Source organism: Pongo abelii, chromosome 13 (genome assembly GCF_028885655.2).
Source record: "Pongo abelii isolate AG06213 chromosome 13, NHGRI_mPonAbe1-v2.0_pri, whole genome shotgun sequence".
In the NCBI taxonomy this organism is placed as follows: domain Eukaryota; kingdom Metazoa; phylum Chordata; class Mammalia; order Primates; family Hominidae; genus Pongo; species Pongo abelii.
In genome coordinates this window covers 47,888,148-47,904,908 of record NC_071998.2, presented here as the reverse complement: position 1 = coordinate 47,904,908, position 16,761 = coordinate 47,888,148, and the positions used below count along the sequence as shown (strand labels likewise).

At 38.6% G+C, this 16,761-nt stretch overlaps 1 protein-coding gene and 1 long non-coding RNA gene across 31 annotated transcripts in view; one reads left to right on the top strand and one right to left on the bottom strand.

Moving 5' to 3' along the window:
• The window catches only part of PTPRD (protein tyrosine phosphatase receptor type D), a 2,309,169-nt gene extending 2,307,419 nt beyond the window's left edge, over window positions 1-1,750 (bottom strand). For 5 of the 30 annotated variants that reach the window (XM_054519908.2, XM_054519915.2, XM_054519911.2 and 2 more), the window contains exon 1: window positions 1,294-1,747. The gene's annotated coding sequence lies outside the window, so the exon portion shown is untranslated. Of the gene's footprint in view, window positions 1-1,293 lie in introns of all 30 variants that reach the window. The other 25 variants (XM_054519919.2, XM_054519914.2, XM_054519931.2 and 22 more) reach the window with 12 other exon arrangements.
• Window positions 1,751-2,100: 350 nt separating this feature from the next.
• On the top strand, window positions 2,101-9,321 carry LOC100939123 (uncharacterized). Its single transcript, XR_655699.4, has 3 exons — window positions 2,101-2,321; window positions 5,507-5,559; window positions 6,758-9,321. It is a non-coding gene; the product is annotated as an uncharacterized LOC100939123 (long non-coding RNA).
• Window positions 9,322-16,761: the final 7,440 nt, after the last annotated feature.

Sequence of the window (16,761 nt, the reverse complement as noted above, 5' to 3'; positions counted from 1 at the left end):
TAGTTTTTAACTTATAAGGGGTTTTTATTAAAAAGTATGTCTTATACTGAGAAAGAAATTAACAGTTAAAGATAAAAGGGATAAACTTTTTCTAATCACTACTAGACTCTAGTCAGTATAAGTGCTACCATGTCAAAAAACTTAGAATTTGTTAAAAATCAGGTCTGTTTTGTCTAAGTTGCAACATCTACTGTATCTACTGTATATGTAACAATGCAAGAAGAATTAGATTCAGAATCCATTTGGCAGTGATAAAGAAAAAAATGCTGAAATGTTATTGATTCTCTCCCTCTTGTGCAAAAGAAACTGAGTCAACTATATTTTTCCTGACGTAACACAAAGGTTTTATTTAGATATTACAAAATATTGGCAAATGTTAGAATATATTTTTTATATATATGTTTAATGAACTTATTAACCCTTTTGTAGAAAGAAGAGTGTCCTACTTGCTTTTACAGAACTGCTACAGCTACTGACATGGTGATGTTAGCCCCAAGAGGAATACTGCCTGCAAAAGTTTTTGATGCAGAGATATTCAGCCTTAGGAGACACCTTAAACCTGTCACTGGCTGCTGAGCCCTGTCAGAGTTTGTAACCTGCTGTGTCAAAGTCACAGTCTCAGCCCTGCCCTCTCCAAAGCATTTTTCACATTCTCTCTCCAAATTAAGTTCATTCAAATTCTCCAACTATTCTAGTTCCAGGATTTTCCTCCACGTATTATCTCTTTACAGGCATGAAGAAATCGCAACAGAATTTTCATCTAGTCTTTCAAACCATCCTTATTAACTTTCCCTTCCCCCCCCCTTTTTTTTCCTAGCGCTTTTCAGAACTAAAGATAAAACAACCAACCAACTGAAGTCAGAGTAGGGTGGGAGTTAGCATGGATTAGGATTGAGGTTGAAGGTGGCAGGAGAAGTGAGCCAGTAGGGTTAGATTTTTCAAGCTTTTTCTAGATAACCATCCTTAAATCTTAGAACCAACCGACGTTTAACAAAGCAGGCTTCCAATAGCCCTTGAACAATAAACGTTTAAAAATCAGATTTCCAGTAAGGCTGCCCATACTGAACCCATATCGAAGTCTTCTAAGGGCTCTTCCAAAAAAAAAAAAGAAAAGAAAAGAAAAATAAATGCTTAGCGAACCACTTCTCAAATAGGAGCTACTGAAGTTATATAAGTCAAGTTATTCCCAGGTAAAATGAATAAACTGTCCACAGCATTGGACATTGGACATTGAAAAGCATCAGCATATGCTTCACTTTGGAGAAAAGAAAGACAGAAGCACAGTTTACTTACTAAAGCAGCCGCTCCAGTCCTCCTTGGAAACCCTGAGGAGTCTTCTCTTTTCTTTCCTACCAGTCAAATAAAGAATTGTCTTTCTATTCCACACAGGCCCAGAATAAACTGCAAAAAGGGATGGCACATGCACAGCAGCCCATCAGGGTTTGGCTTTGGTGGGGTGCTTCGGTTTCTGATTGTTTCAAAAGTGGGATCTTCTTTTCCGGAGGGAGGGGGCAAAGGAAGAAAAAGAAAGGACGCTCCGAAAGCCGGCTTAGGTCCTGCAAATTATTCTGAAGGCAAAGTACCTGCGCTCTCCCCGCCGAGGCTGGCTGTCAGCGCCGCGCGCGAGGGGAGGAGGCTCGGGAGGAGGAGGAGAAAGAGGAGCGGGAGGGCTCGGGCTGGGAGGGGAGCGCAGGGTGGGGGAGGCCCGTGAGCGGCTCCCAGCTCCCCGGAGAAGCAGCAGAGACGGCGAGGAGGAGGCGAGGCTCTGTCAGGGCGAGGCGCTGCCCCACGCGCTCCGGCCGCCGGCTGCGGGCGCGGCTGGGCGGGGAGCCGAGGCGGCCGCTCCCGCACTCGCTCGCTCGCTCGCTGGCGCTCCCTCCTCGTCTCGCTCGCGCTCACAGGCACACACCCCACGTCTCCAGCAGCTGCCGCTCGGCCTCACGCACTCACCTGCATTTCCTTGACGAGCCACTTGATGGCTGCCAGCGGCGTGGGCCCCGCTCCGGCGGGCGGGAGCCGGGGCGGGGAGGACGCGGCGCGGGATGCTCCGTGCGCCCGCCGGGGAGACAAGCGGCGGCGGCGGCGGCGCTGCGGGAGCGCCAGCTGGGGCGGGAGGAGGGGAGACCCGGCACCCACCGGCCCGGAGCTGCCCGACGCGGCTTGGGCGGACCCCGCCGCCCGGGTGCCTTGGCACGATTCCAGGGCTCCGGGGTAAAGCGGTTCGCGCGGGAACAGGAGGACATGTCAGACACAGGCTATTCCCCATCACTATAGCCACAGAGGACTGGTCCAGATGCGGATCCCGATCTGTGCTTCTTCAGGTGTTCGCGTGCTTTCGATTGTTATTATTATTTTCCGAGGGAGACCGTCGGTAACACCTAACGGGTGGTGGGTGTTAATAGGTGGGGGACGTAGATTTGATTTGCAATGGAATCGATGTTTATGAAGAGCAGACTTAGGGAGGTAAAGGGCAGGGGCACAGGGGTTGCTTGGCGGAGGGGGTGTACTTCAACTGAGCTGGATGGAGTTTTCAGTCGGGGCGCTTCGCAGTCTGGCTGGGCTTGAGGGAGTGATAGAGCTCTGCCAAGGTGGTAGCGGAGAAGGGAAAACCTGTACAAGAGTTGCTGAGAATCCGCCTCGCTGCAGAGGAGAGGACGCGGACATGGACGCAGGGAGCGGATTCTTCCCCACCTCCTCCTTACCCCAAGGTAGAGTGGGGTATCAGAGTGCATCAGATGTGGTGTACCACAGACTCGGGAGACAGGGGAAGAGGAACTTAGACCCCCAGCGAAACTAGAAACAGTGTTTGGAGCTGGGGGGAGAAGGAGAAGGGGCAGGATTAGAGAAAAACAGCAGGAAGCTTTTTGTAACTTTACCATCTTTCATGTCTCATCAGAGCATGCAGCTATAGGCAACAAACGCTCTGTCTCTTGATAGACAGAGAGCAATGTCGCCATGTCGGTGTGTTTTTTAAAAAGCCAAAGTAATTATCCTGTTTGTAATATGCAACACAGAGCATTCCAGGTACCATCTGGTCAAAGGTGCTGTAAGCACTGTAGAAGAAAACAAACAAAAAAAGAACAACGAAAAAACAGTTATCCATCTACTTTCCTTATATGTCAATGATCTAATCGCAGAAATGTCACTTTCTCCCGAACAGAAATAAAGCTTAGTCAATATAGGTGACATTTTCCCCAGGGTCCCTTCACCTTTTTCTTTTCATGCCTTCTCCATTGCTTGCTATGTCCCTTTGCTCTTTAAAAGGTAACCTTCTCCTGAACCCATGCCCTGCCAGGTTCCCTGCTCAGCCTCCCTAAAGCCATGGACGGAGCTTACCCATCCAAGAAGGTTCCCATGCACAAACAGTCATCATCACTTAAAAGGGTTCTTGGAAATGACAAGATAAGAACGAAAAAAATTTACACCATATGTGCAAGTGTGTGTGCATGTGTACATCTTTTTGTAATTATACAAAGCACTTGCCCCTCTTATGGTGCTGTCTGCCCAAGATGATGATGACTGACTCATATTCTCTCTCTCCCTCCCTCCTTCTCCCTTTCTGCACAAATACACACCACTCACTCCTGTCTCAGTTCCTTCCTGTCAGTGTTCAATAATGGTTTTACATGAACTTTCTGTTAGGCAGCCTCTGACTACCAAGGGCGAGTTGGAGCGGATTGGTAGGAGGGAGGCTGGTCTCGATGATGCCGCTCTGTTTCCTGCCATCCCTCAGTCATTACATACACTACTGTACTTAATGCCAAGTGGCAGCAGAAATGATTTCCGCTCTTGCTAGTCATAATAATATATTTGTCCTCCCTCGGAAACACATGTAATTAATAATAAAAGAAATAATGCATCTTGAAACCATGGGAAAAGCAGATGGAGGCTGAAGTGGTTGTGTTAGTCACCTTTTCTGTTGTTGTTGTTGCAAAGACAACGTGACCACCTCTCCCTTTCTACTGCTTCTGGTGGGTTAAGCAAAGCATTTAGCCCTTTTACTGTATTCTCTTTTCCATCTTTCCCTTGACAATAGTTTGTGTGTTTTAAATAAAGATTTCATTCTGCCAACCCGCAGGAAGCTTTTAACAAGATGCAGCTGAGCGTGTCGTATCTTATATCTTTTTACAGCTGCATGGAGGTGTTCAGCAACTTGAAACTCATCTCTACTTCAGCTCAAGGCTGGCATCTCACAGAGACAGTGCTCCCTGGGGCTGATGTACTCTTGCTCCTGTACAACTATCCTTTGGTGCCCTCTGGAAGAACATAGGATATTTTAAACAGTGGAAGAATCAGGGTTATACTCAATCCCCTTCCTCCTACCCCCTCCCCACATAATAATATCACAAATGTTCAATGGATTAGCTTATTGTAGAGATCTTATTATTAATTACCATCTGAGAATTGAATTGAGATATCTTACTTGAAGGTGATTGCACCAAGCTTAAGGAGTTAAGAAAATTTTATTATCTAACTACCTATCTACACTTCCTGTAACATTATAATTTATTTCTCCTTCTTCAATAAAAATGCAGATGCAAATGTCCACTTTAAGTTATTGCCATATATTTACTCTTAAAAATCAATAACGTATCTGAATTGGTTGTTGTCAGTAAAACACATGGTTGTTTTAATCTTACAACACATTTATCTTACAAATGTAAGATAAAAATAACCAAAAAGGGACAGTGAAATTGGGCCAACAAAGCATGGTCCTGAATATCAGTTGTTTTTGAGGTTCCCTTTATTTCAACGCATTTCTTTCTTTATCAAATCTACATTTAGCTTTGTTATATATAGGCTTATAATTAATTTTAACATCCTGCTGTAAGTAGAAGAAATCTCAAAATTTACATTTGTATTTCGGATTTTCGAGGGAAATAAGTAATTTCCTTCTTGACTCAGTTTTTAAATTAGAATTTACAATACATAAATAGCAACTACATAGCAATAATTTCCTGTTCTAGTATGTTATTTAAATATTTTGAGAGCATCATGAGGAAATTTCCTAGTTATACAGCAGTCCATATTGTGGAATTGAAGAAAGAGATAATTCCATAGTGTGGAATGGAATAAAGAGATAACAGGGTAATAAGGAAGCCAGGGAGAGCAAGTAACCTGTTGGAAAGGAGACAAGGATCCAGGAGGTGTTCCAAGCCCAATCTGTAGGTAGGTTGGATTTGTCAGTAGTAGACTCTCACACTTTGACTATTGTTTGTTTGTTTGTTTGCTTTGCCTCAGTCTGCAGTAATGGTATTCACTTAATTTATTCTCCCTTTTCTGCACTTTTCCTTCTAAAGTTATGCCACTTGGCAGAAACTACAAGTAGAAACAATTTTATGTTGATAACATAAAATCATGCAGAAAACCATGTACTTAATGAATCAAACTGCTCATACTTATTTCATGTGGGAAAAGATAATCTCCTACTCTTTAACTTTTATTTAGTCAATGGAAGTACAATTTTAATTGACTAAATGGGTATAATTTACCCAATTTCTTATAGATGGTTGGATACCAAGGAAGCTGCTCAAGAAAGCTTACAACACAATGGAAAAAGTGAGTTGACTATATAATTATTCAATGAGTTGTCTATATAATTATCCAATTTAAGGAGTCTTAATCAAGTCATATTTGTGATGGTTGTAGGTACAAGGTATAGATGTTATTCCATTGAAATCATGATGTAGCTAACGCTAAATTGCACAAAATCTAAAGGCTTCAGGTTTTGACATAATGTATACATTTATTTTCTCACTTATTGTGCTGGTTGTTTTCTTTCGCTGCCCGTCTATTTAATCCCAACCTCAGATCCCTCATGTGCTCTTTTCTGTGCTCTATGGGTTAATCTTTAGGTATTGTACTAACCTGGTTTCCCTTGTCCCCTGGTTTCTGTTTGGGTTTTGTCAATGAGAGGCACCAGAAAGGGGCAGGAGGAGAGAAAAAGCAGGGCCATGTTTCCCCCATTTGCAGTATAACTTGGCACTGTGGTTCTTTCTGGCAGTGGCTACATAGTCTTTTCTTGTCACCACCTTTCCATAGCTCTACCTCATATTTTCCCCCAATATCCCCATTGTATCTGTTGCTCCTTCAGCTTTCCACTATGGCTAGCAATTAAAATAGCCAGTATCCCTCATGGGATCCCATAACACAGCTACCCTTCTAGAAAGTATCCCTTATCGAAATTCTCTTTAAAATGATTCCTGATTGTGCCTTCCATTTCCTCCTGATACTCTGAATCATCCATTTCTGTTTTTTAAATTCAAAGTATTCAAAGATATAATTTTTATTCAATTGTCCTAGGTTTAACAAACATATTGTCTAATGTATAGAGAAGTGCCAAAACATTATTATTACTCAAAATGAAAATAACTGTTAACATACCACAAGAAAATGTTTGATGGTACAGCTGTGATGGTAAAGTTCATGTGTCAACTTCAGTGGACTAAGAGATGCCCAGATAAATAGTGAAGCATTATTTCTGGGTAAGTCTGCAAAGGTGTATTTGGAAGACAGTAGTATTTGAATCAGTAGACTGAGTTAAGAAGATCATACTCCCCAGTGTGGACAGGCATCATCTAATCTAGTGGGGGCCAGAATAGAACAGAAAGGCAGAGGAAAGGTGAATTCTCTCTCTTGCTCTATCTATCTCACTCTATCTATTTCTGTCTTTCTCTCTCCCTCCCTCTGTTACTCTCTACCTCTCCCCGTCTTTCCTTGATCTGGGAAGCTGACACCCATTTTCTCTTGTGCTCAGACATTGGAGCTCCTGGTTCTTAAGCCTTCAGACTCCAGGAGGTACACCATTGGGCTCCTCAAGTTTTCACCCCTTTGGTCTCAGACTGAATTATACCACCAACTTCCCTGGTTCTCCACCTTGCAGATGGCACATTGTGGAACTTCTTGGCTTCCATAGTTGCATGAAGCAATTCTCATATTAAATCACCACTTACATATCTATACATATTCTCTTGGTTCTGTTTCTCTGGAGAACCCTGACTTATACATGACCTACATATATAGCTAAATAACAATCTATTAATATTTTCCACAGAGGTGTCATGTCTCTGTATATTAAATGATCCAAGGCCAGGGGCGGTGGCTCACGCCTGTAATCCCAGCACTTTGGGAGGCCAAGGTGGGCAGAGGAGGTCAGGAGTTTGAGACCAGCCTGGCCAATATAGTGAAACATCTTCTGTACTAAAAAAATGTTAGCTGGGCATGGTGGCACACACCTGTAATCCCAGCTACTTGGGAGGCTGAGGAGGGAGAATTGCTAGAACCTGGGAGATGGAAGTTGCAGTGAGTCAAGATTACGCCACTGCACTCCAGCCTGGGTGACAGAGCATGACACTGTCTCAATAAAAATAAAAATAAATGATACAGATTCATCAAAATTATAAAACTATCTCAAGTTTTTAAAAAACATGTATGTCACTATTTTATGGTATCTGATTGCAAAATTACAATAATGATGGCTAGTATTTATTAGTTGATGAAACACAACCATAATTTGTAAGGTACAGTAATTCCCGTCAACTTTAGAAACTGAATTAGCAATCGAAACTATATATATCCATTCTTTTAATTATTTTTAAAAGCCTATAATAAGGATGTTAAAGGTAAAGCTAAGTTATCGATAATAACCCTAATATAACCGCATTATGCATATCCTTTGGAAAGAAAGAGAGCAATGAGGGATGGATTTTAAAAATTCAATCTACCAAGTTATTTTATGCAAATAGTTTTTAAAATAACATCATATAAATTAACAAAGATCAGGTCAAGTTCCTTAATCAAAGTAAAATATTAAATATAATTTTAAAGAGAAAATTTAATAGTTCCTATGATTTTTTTGCCTATTTTGACCTTAAAAATTAATAAACAGTTTTCACATGCAAGATCTTACCTATACATACCTACTTAAGACACTGTAAATTTTGCTTCTTCTGATACTGAGTAATGTTGCATTTTCTTTTATAAATGAGACATAAGGATGATAGCAACCACACGTACACACTCCAGAGATTGTTCTAACTTCCCTCCACCCCTTTTTTTGAAACAGGGTCTTGCTGTGTTACCCAGTCTGTATCACAATCTCAGCTCACTGCAACTGCCTCTCGAAGTCAAGCAATTCTCCCACCTCAGCCTCCTAAGAAGCTGGGACCACAGGCGAGAGCCACCATACCTGGCTTATTGTTTTTTGCATGTTTAGTAGAGATAAGTTTTCGCCATGTTGCCCAGGCTGGTCTCGAACTCCTGAGCTCGAGCGATCTGCCAGCCTCTGCATCCCAAAGTGTTAGGATTACAGGTGTGAGCTGCATGCCCAGTCTAACTTTTTCAGGCGTGTTAACACTATGCCATCTAAATTTTCCATCTAACAAAACTCATTTTCAGAAAACAGGTTGATTGGAGGTCATGGAATGGTTAAATATTAGAACTGTGATTTGTAACCAGGCAGTCTGGCTCCTGAGTCTCTGTGCTTAACCAGTATTCAATGTTATACAAATCATTTTCTTAACTCTGTATGCCTTTTCTTTCCTAAGTTCAGAGGCTTCCGAAAAATTTAGCTGAAAGTGAGAAATTCCTATTCAGTGAATGCAAACTATAGGGTAGGGCTGGTGCCAAAGGATAATTGTGGGACCGTCTCGGAGAACTAAGTTTCAATTTTTAAAGTGGGTCTTTTAATTTATATTTCTATTTGAGTCATTTTGTATTTTATTTATTTTCATATGACCAATCATCTTGTGTTCCACATATCTAATGATATAATCAAAAATTATATAGAAAAGAGCTAAATAAATTTATTTCTTTCTAACTAAATTATTTACAAGTCTGTTCTATTACCATAATTTACTATATTTGCTAATTTTCCCTTTTGTAAAATTATTTTTATCTATTCACACTTTCTTATTTCCTACCTTCATCTATAAACAGGAGAACAAAAATTATGTAAAGCCAATGCCTCTCTTTTATAATAAGGGGTCAACTTTTCTGGAACCTCCATAAGATTTCCCCCTTTTTTAGTGAAGGACAATATGTTTTCCAGGTACTTACTCCTGACCTTTTGTTTATATGTAATGATATTGTGGCAGGAAAAAAAATATAGTAGCATTTATATATACCACAGGCTTTATGTACATTTTGAATATTTAAAATTGCAAAATGTTAAAAATGTAAGTAAAAGGAAAAAAAGATGACAACCATATCATTATGGGACAATTACTTTTATCATTCTATACTTATAGATGATAAGCCAATTATACTATTTCTTTTTATGGAACGATATGTAAAGTAAATAAGAATAACAAGTCTATACACGTCTTGTTTTTCATGTATCAATATTATAGCACAAAAGATGATTTGACCCAGCACCGTAAGTTTTAACCTCATTTTTACAGATGAAGCAACTAAATGCAGTGTGTGTGAAGTGTTCATTTTTATATGGCTAATGAGTGATTGAGGTCCTTCTATTTCCTGGAATCCTTTTATCTTATCATAACTTAAAGAATAGTACTAATTTTAAAACATATTACATGTAATGTATTTTTAAAGATATCTGTATGAATATATGTGTCTTATTTAAATTTAGGAAATTTTTGTTCTTTAAATTACAATGTGTGTGTTTTCCTAAGCCCCCTCTCTCATATTTTAAGAAAAAAAAATTACCACATTAATGTTTTAAACAATGTAAAATAAGAAATTAAAAAAAATACTGCTATGTTCAGAAAAGGAAAGCATCAAGACTTCTCACAGGAAGTCTTCTAGAGAGGGTAGAAAAATGGTGTGCCTAGTGAGGAGTCATCTTTTTTTGATTTTTGTTTTACAGAGTCTCACTCTGTCACCCAGGTAGGAGTGCAGTGGCACGATCTTGGCTCACTGCAACCTCTGCCGCCCGGGTCCAAGCGATTCTCCTGCCTCAGCCTCCCGAGTAGCTGGGATTACACATGCCTGCCACCGCGCCCAGCTAATTTTTGTATTTTTAGTAGAGATGAGGTTTCACCATCTTGGTCAGGCTGGTCTTGAACTCCTGACCTCATGATCCACCCTCCTCGGCCTCCCAAAGTACTGGGATTACAGGCGTGAACCACCGCGCCCAGCCGAGGAGACATCTTTACGAGTACTTTTCACTATCCCTAGGATTAATCACACTACTTACCAGAGTTTCATCTAAGCTATTAAAACCTTAATATAATGTGGATATACAATATGAATATGAATGTGATAATGGGGAAAGGATATATTAATGCTAGTGTGTTCTCCCCAAAAAATCTCCTACTGCATCAGGCCTCACTTTCTCAGACACACACATGCATGCACACCCAGGCATCCATACTCAGAGCAAATGAGGTTGCACTTTTCCTTGCTTAGCCTTTATGCTCCTATCCTGAGCTCCAAGGCTTTTGCTTCTGTTTCTCAGACTTCTGTTCCTTATACAGAAATAGACAAACATACACCACACTTGAGAAGTGGGAAGAAATCTGAATGGGTATGAAGAGACTCAGACCAGATATTTCTGGAAATACAGATTGGAAATATAAGACTTGAGGCAGTTATAGTCTCTTGAGCAACTACAAGATGTGGAAAATTTGGAAAGAAAAGAAAAACACGGTGTGTTATAGAAATGTCACTGAACCGGGAACCCAATATTTTTTTTGAAGGGTTCATTACTGAAGACTGGATTACATTTCTATTACTTTTTTGTTTTTAAATCTTTTGTCTATTTGGGTAATCAAAAGCTTTTACACCACACCTTAAAGAGCCTGGAATGTGGGGGGATTTTACACACACACATATACACCATTACACACTGGGACATACATAGTTTTCAAGCAAGCAAATATAGGTTACAAAGTTACATAGTTTATAAATTAATTTGAAAATATGATTATCCTGAAAAGATATCAGCATAATTTTAACACAGATTGGATATATGTTTCATTTATATTAAATGCCATTATTTTCTAATTATCATATTTTCTAAATAATATTTTACTTAAATGTGTTTTTTCTTAATGATAACACAAATACATTACTTAAATTGAAGTTTTAGTTAAATATATTTTTAAAAATCCTTAGTGACAATTATGATACTGCTTCTGAAAATAAAATGTCTATATATTAATATTAATAAATGTAACCAAATAAAATATTTTAAATTTAATTTCTTTCATATAAATATAAACACTTTTTTAATTTTTACTCTAGTAGAAATGCAAAAATTATTATTGAAAGCAAAATTCTTTTAGAGGAGTTGAATCAGTTCTTCTTAGATATTTTTATTTCCAAAGGCTCTACCCTCAATCTCTGCTTAGTAAGTCCTATGCACACTCATGATACAAAAAATTTAGATTATACTCATCTAGACAAAAGAGATACCAGTTACACTTTCCATTCTTTCTTGTATTTCCATGTTACTAATAACAGTGTCAGATAGATAAGATCAAAAGCAATACAGGCCTGTCATATGTTTGTTTAAAATGCAACCTATGTGTCTTTTAGTGTAGTGGGAGGAGGTACCAATTTTAGTGGATTTAACCAAACATATGTTGTGAGAGTGTATTAGTCAGTTCTCACAATGCTATAAAGAAATACCTGAGACTGGGTAATTTATAAAAAAGGAGATTTAATTGGCTCACAGTTATGAATGCTGTATAGGAAGTGTGATGCTGGCATCCGCTCAGCTTCTAGGGAGGCCTCAGAAAAATTACAATCACGGTGGAAAGTAAAGGGGAAACAGGCACATCTTACATGGCTGGAGCGGGAGCAAGAATGAGTGAGGGAGGTGCTACATACTTTTAAACAACCAGATCTCATGATAACTCACTCACATACTATCATGAGAACCACATAGAAGAAATGATGCCAACCCATTTATGAGAACTCTGTCCCCATGATTCAATGACCTCCCACTAGACCCAACTTCCAACACTGGGGATTACAATTCTACAAGAGATTTAGTGGGAATACAGATCCAGACAATATCATTCTGCCTCTGGCCCCTCCAAATTCATGTCTTTTCACATTGGAAAATACAATCATGCCTTCTCAACAATTCCCCAAAGTCTTAATTCATTGCAGCATTAAGTCAAAACTCCAAAGTTGAAAGTATCATCTGAGAAAAGGCAAGTCCCTTCCACCTATGAGCCTGTAAAATCAAAAACAAGTTAGTTACTTCCAAGATAAAATGGGGTTATAATAAGGCATTGGGTAAATACTCCTGTTTCAAAAGGGAAAATTGGCCAAAAGAAAGAGACTACAGACCCCTCACAAGTCTGAAACCCAGCAGGGCAGTCATTAAATCTCAAAGCTCCAAAATAATCTCACTTGAATCCATGTCTCACATCCAGGGCACATGGGTGCAAGCGATTGGCTCCAGCAGCTCCGCCCCTGTGGCTTTGCAAAGTTCAACCCCTGTAACTGCTCTTGTGGACTTGTGTTGAGTGCTTGCAGCTTTTGCAGGTTCAGGGTGCAAGCTGCTGGTAGCTCTACCATTCTGGGGTCTGGAGAATGGTGGCCCTGTTCTCAGGACTCCACTAGGCAATACCCCAGTGGGGACCCTGCGTGGGGCCTCCAACCCTAGATTTTCCTTCTGCACTGCCTTAATAGAGGTTTTCTGAGAGGGCTTCACCCCTACAGCAGGCTTCTGCCTGGGCATCCACACCTTTCCATACATCTGAAATCTAGGCAGAGGCTCCCAAGCCACAACTCTTGCACTCTATGCACCCACAGGCTTAACACCATATGGAAGCTGCCAAGGCTTATGGCTTGCAGCCTCTGAAGCAGTGATCTGACTGCACCTGGGCACATTTTAGGAATGACTAGAGCTGGAGTGGCTGGGACACAGGGAACAGTGTCTGGAGGCTGAGCAGAGTGGTGGGAAAACCATTCTTTCCTTCTAGACTTCTGGGTCTGTGATGGGTGGGCTGTCATGAATATCTCTGAAATGCCTTTGAGGCATTTTCCCCATTGTCTTAGATATTAGCACTAGGCTCCTTTTTATTTATGCAGCTAGCTTGAATTCCTTTGCTAAAAATAGGCGTTTCTTTCCTACCACATGCCCAGGCTACAAAGTTTCCAAACTTGAACACTCTACTTCCCTTTTATTTAGATTTAGATGATTTATTTGCTCACACATTTGAGCATAAGTTGTTAGAAGCAGTCAGGTAACAGTTTGAATGCTTTGCTGCTTACACATTTATTCTGCCAGATACTCTAAATTGTCACTCTCAAGTTCAAATTTCCACAAATCCCTAGAGAGGAAGCACAATGCAGTACCAGAAATAAGCAGCATTGGTGCATGTTAAAACAAAGGAAACAGGGTTTCTCCTTTTTGTAGAAAGTGCTAGTTAATAAGTAAGAAAAGCAATGAAAATTTGTGGGTCCAGATATCAAAGTGCTTCTGAATAGCTGAATTCATAATGCAGAAAATTGCAGTTGGTTGAATGCATTTCTCAAAATTATTTAAAGACTGAAACATGTTCCCTTATAATGTTCATTAAAATGCAACAGGTGTGTGTGTGTGTATCCATTCATCATTATGTTATATATGCAAAGAAAAAACAGTATGTACTACAATATCTAGAGCTATATTAAACTTTTTGTGTCTGTATTTTCTAAAAGAAAATGATTTAATTATCAGAATTATGTTTTAAATAGATGCAAGTTTAAATTTTATTTGTAATACATTCTGAGAGTTGGTAAGTGTTTTTATTCTAAAATATTCACATTGTTTCCAGTAGAATCTATATAGAATTTCTGAGAGGTTAAATTAATTACTATTTGCAAATGTTTGCAATAAGCCTACTTGTGTAATACTTTCTCTATTTTTCACCATGCCTTCAGCCCTACTGTATATATTACATAGCAAAAGATAGAAAAATGAGTGTTTCACCTTGTTTGAAAAGTTTCACAAAATTAAATTTGGAAGAAAGTCTTTGTATATTTTTTAAGTATCTTCAGATCTTCCTTCTATAATAAAAATTGTAAAGATTAGTTTAACTTTGTACATTATGTCTCTTTTCACAAAAAGTGTTTTCAGTCTTAAAAGGAACAAAATGATAACTAAGTAGTTCCAGAAAAAAAATAGTTCAAGAAAGTTCAAATATGTGGATTTTGAATGTTTTTCCCATGCATATTATTTTTCTAAATTTACCTAAATTAATCAAAATTGTGCTACTTTAATAACCTTCAAAATTTATAAGGTAATTTGTTTCAAATTGAGTGGCCCACTAAAATTTCAGGTTATAACAATCCAAATTGAGAAGAGAAATTTAAAGTATAAGAGGAATCACTTAACACTGAGTACATAAATGATGGAACACATTTAAATGTGTTTTTTTTTTAAAAATCATGTTATTGCTTAGTGCTCTTGAAACTTGTTATGGAGGTTGCAACCTATTGATTGTGTCTTATGAGATTTTATTAGGATATGTGAAGAACCATCATATAACTTCTATGAATCATTCTATATTTCTTGAACTAAAGCTAATGATTTTCAAGCACAGAATGAGAACCAATCAACTCATAGCAAAATACTGATTACATAATGGATACATTATTTTCTTATATCAATGTGTTGACAGCTTGATTGCTAGCTTGTTTTTGATAAACTACAGTCAGTAGAATTCTAACTATAAAAATATGTTCCTATGACATATTTTCTAAACAAAAACAAGGTAAATGACAATAACAAATTTCATTTAATTTTAAGTATTATAAGTCATTAAAAGGTAAGATGTTATAGATTAGTATTTTAAGAATGCAGTAGTTAACTTGAATAGTTATAACTTTCTGAAACACAAAAAGAGATAAAAATGGGTTAGGGGCTTGTTTGTCCTTGTAGTTAATCTGCATTGTATTACTTTATTTCATTTTTCCAGTTGAAATGGAAATCTCTTAAGGAAGATGATGCTTTAGCAAAGGAATTTGTGGGTTATTTTTTCCCCTTTTGGAGTTTTCAGTGGACGTAGCTTTTTGAGATAATTCTTTTCCCTGGTAGAGGATTCCCAAGATACGGAACTGACTTTTCCTATTACAAGTACCAATTTCCTAAGTGGTTTTAGTGGTTTGAACATTTGTCCAGGACTAACAAGAAAGAAACCACCAGCATGTATCATATAGACCACCAAAGAGCCATAGACTCAAGTGGCTTTCAGTCACCATCAACCTCAGGTCTCTGAAAAATACAATTTCACAATTTTTGCTTGTAAGTCTTTCTATCTTTCTACCTGATATTACGTCCCCATATTTTAAGGTCTACATATAAAGATCTTACAATAAAATGTCAAAATAGTGAACCAAATATTTTGAGATTGAATGATATCAACAGAGCTCTGTTCTACGACCTGCCTATTATCTGGCAAGTCTGAGTTTCTTGTTCCCATTTTGCAGGTGAATCAGCAGAAGGTAATTCACTTTTCTGCATTGAATTGTAAGTAGCAACTTAGTAAGAATTACTTTCCTTAAAAACAATTATGGAAGGCAATGAAATATAATGTTTATATGTGTGAACTAAGGAGCCAGACTGCCTAGGTTCAAATCCTTGTTCCGCTTGCCAGATGTTTAACTCTTGGTAAATAATTTGGTCTTTATGAGAGTACATTTACTTAACTTTCCTTCCAAGTAACTTTTCTTCTCCATATAATGGGCATAATAAATTTTCCTGTTTCCTTCTCTATAAAAATGAGAATAATAATAATATCTAATTCACAGGATTGTTGCTAGGAATACGACATATAACGAAATGATGACTGATAGGCAGCATATGAGAACTAATTCTTGCTGTGGTAAAGAATACGGATGAACTATATTGCTCAGTTTCCCTTGCCAGACATTTCCTCTTTCATTGCTCCCCTTCTTTAAGTGTTCAAAGTAGGTAACATTTGGAGGGTCTGTCAAAACCACACTTCTGCCTTAAAACTACTCCTCACCAGCATTTCCCAATATAGGGACTCTATTGAAGAAAATACTCCTCACCAGCATTTCCTGCTAATGAACTCTATTGGCACCACCTACAACGTGATCACAGCTGATTAGGAGGGGAAAGCTGATCTACGGGAAGATAGAACATCTTCTTATTTGCTACATTTTGTGTTCTGAGGATTTGATTAAAGAGATCCAAAAAACATAGTCTAAAGGGCATGTGTTGTGGAACTCGGAAGTTTTGTGGATTTGGAGCAGGCAAACCTATTCAACCATGTATTCACAGAAAAAAATTAACTGAAACAGGGAAGAGGAAGAAAGCACCTGGAAGACGGGGAGAGAAGAGAGTCCATGCAGTTATTGAGAGTGATGTCCCAGCCCCTGAGTCTCTTTCTTTACCTCATTTAACCTTGTAAAAAGGCTGGCAAAAATCTGTCTTCTCAACGTGAATTTAAAGAAAGCTGTGCTCACCTAATAAATTTGAACTTGGATGAGTGATTTCTGTATCTTCCAACTAAATGATCTCTGCTTCAAACAGGTGTTTTTATATTGCAGAACCGTAAGCATATCATTCTGTGAAAAATACATTATGGGACAAGTACAAGCAAACTGTGGAGGATGAGAGGAGTGAGTTGATTCCAGGCCATGCCACACATTTCTGTGCTGAAAAGGAACTTTTGAAGAACTTGTTTCTCTCATATTCACAATAGATATTTGGAAAGAAGCCAATAAAGAAGAGCGACTGTGAAGCAGAAAGAAAAAAAGTTTGCAGAAAATCTATACAAGTGTTTAGAAGGGACAATTTAAAACAGGTAGGCTTCTACAACAGCATGTTTA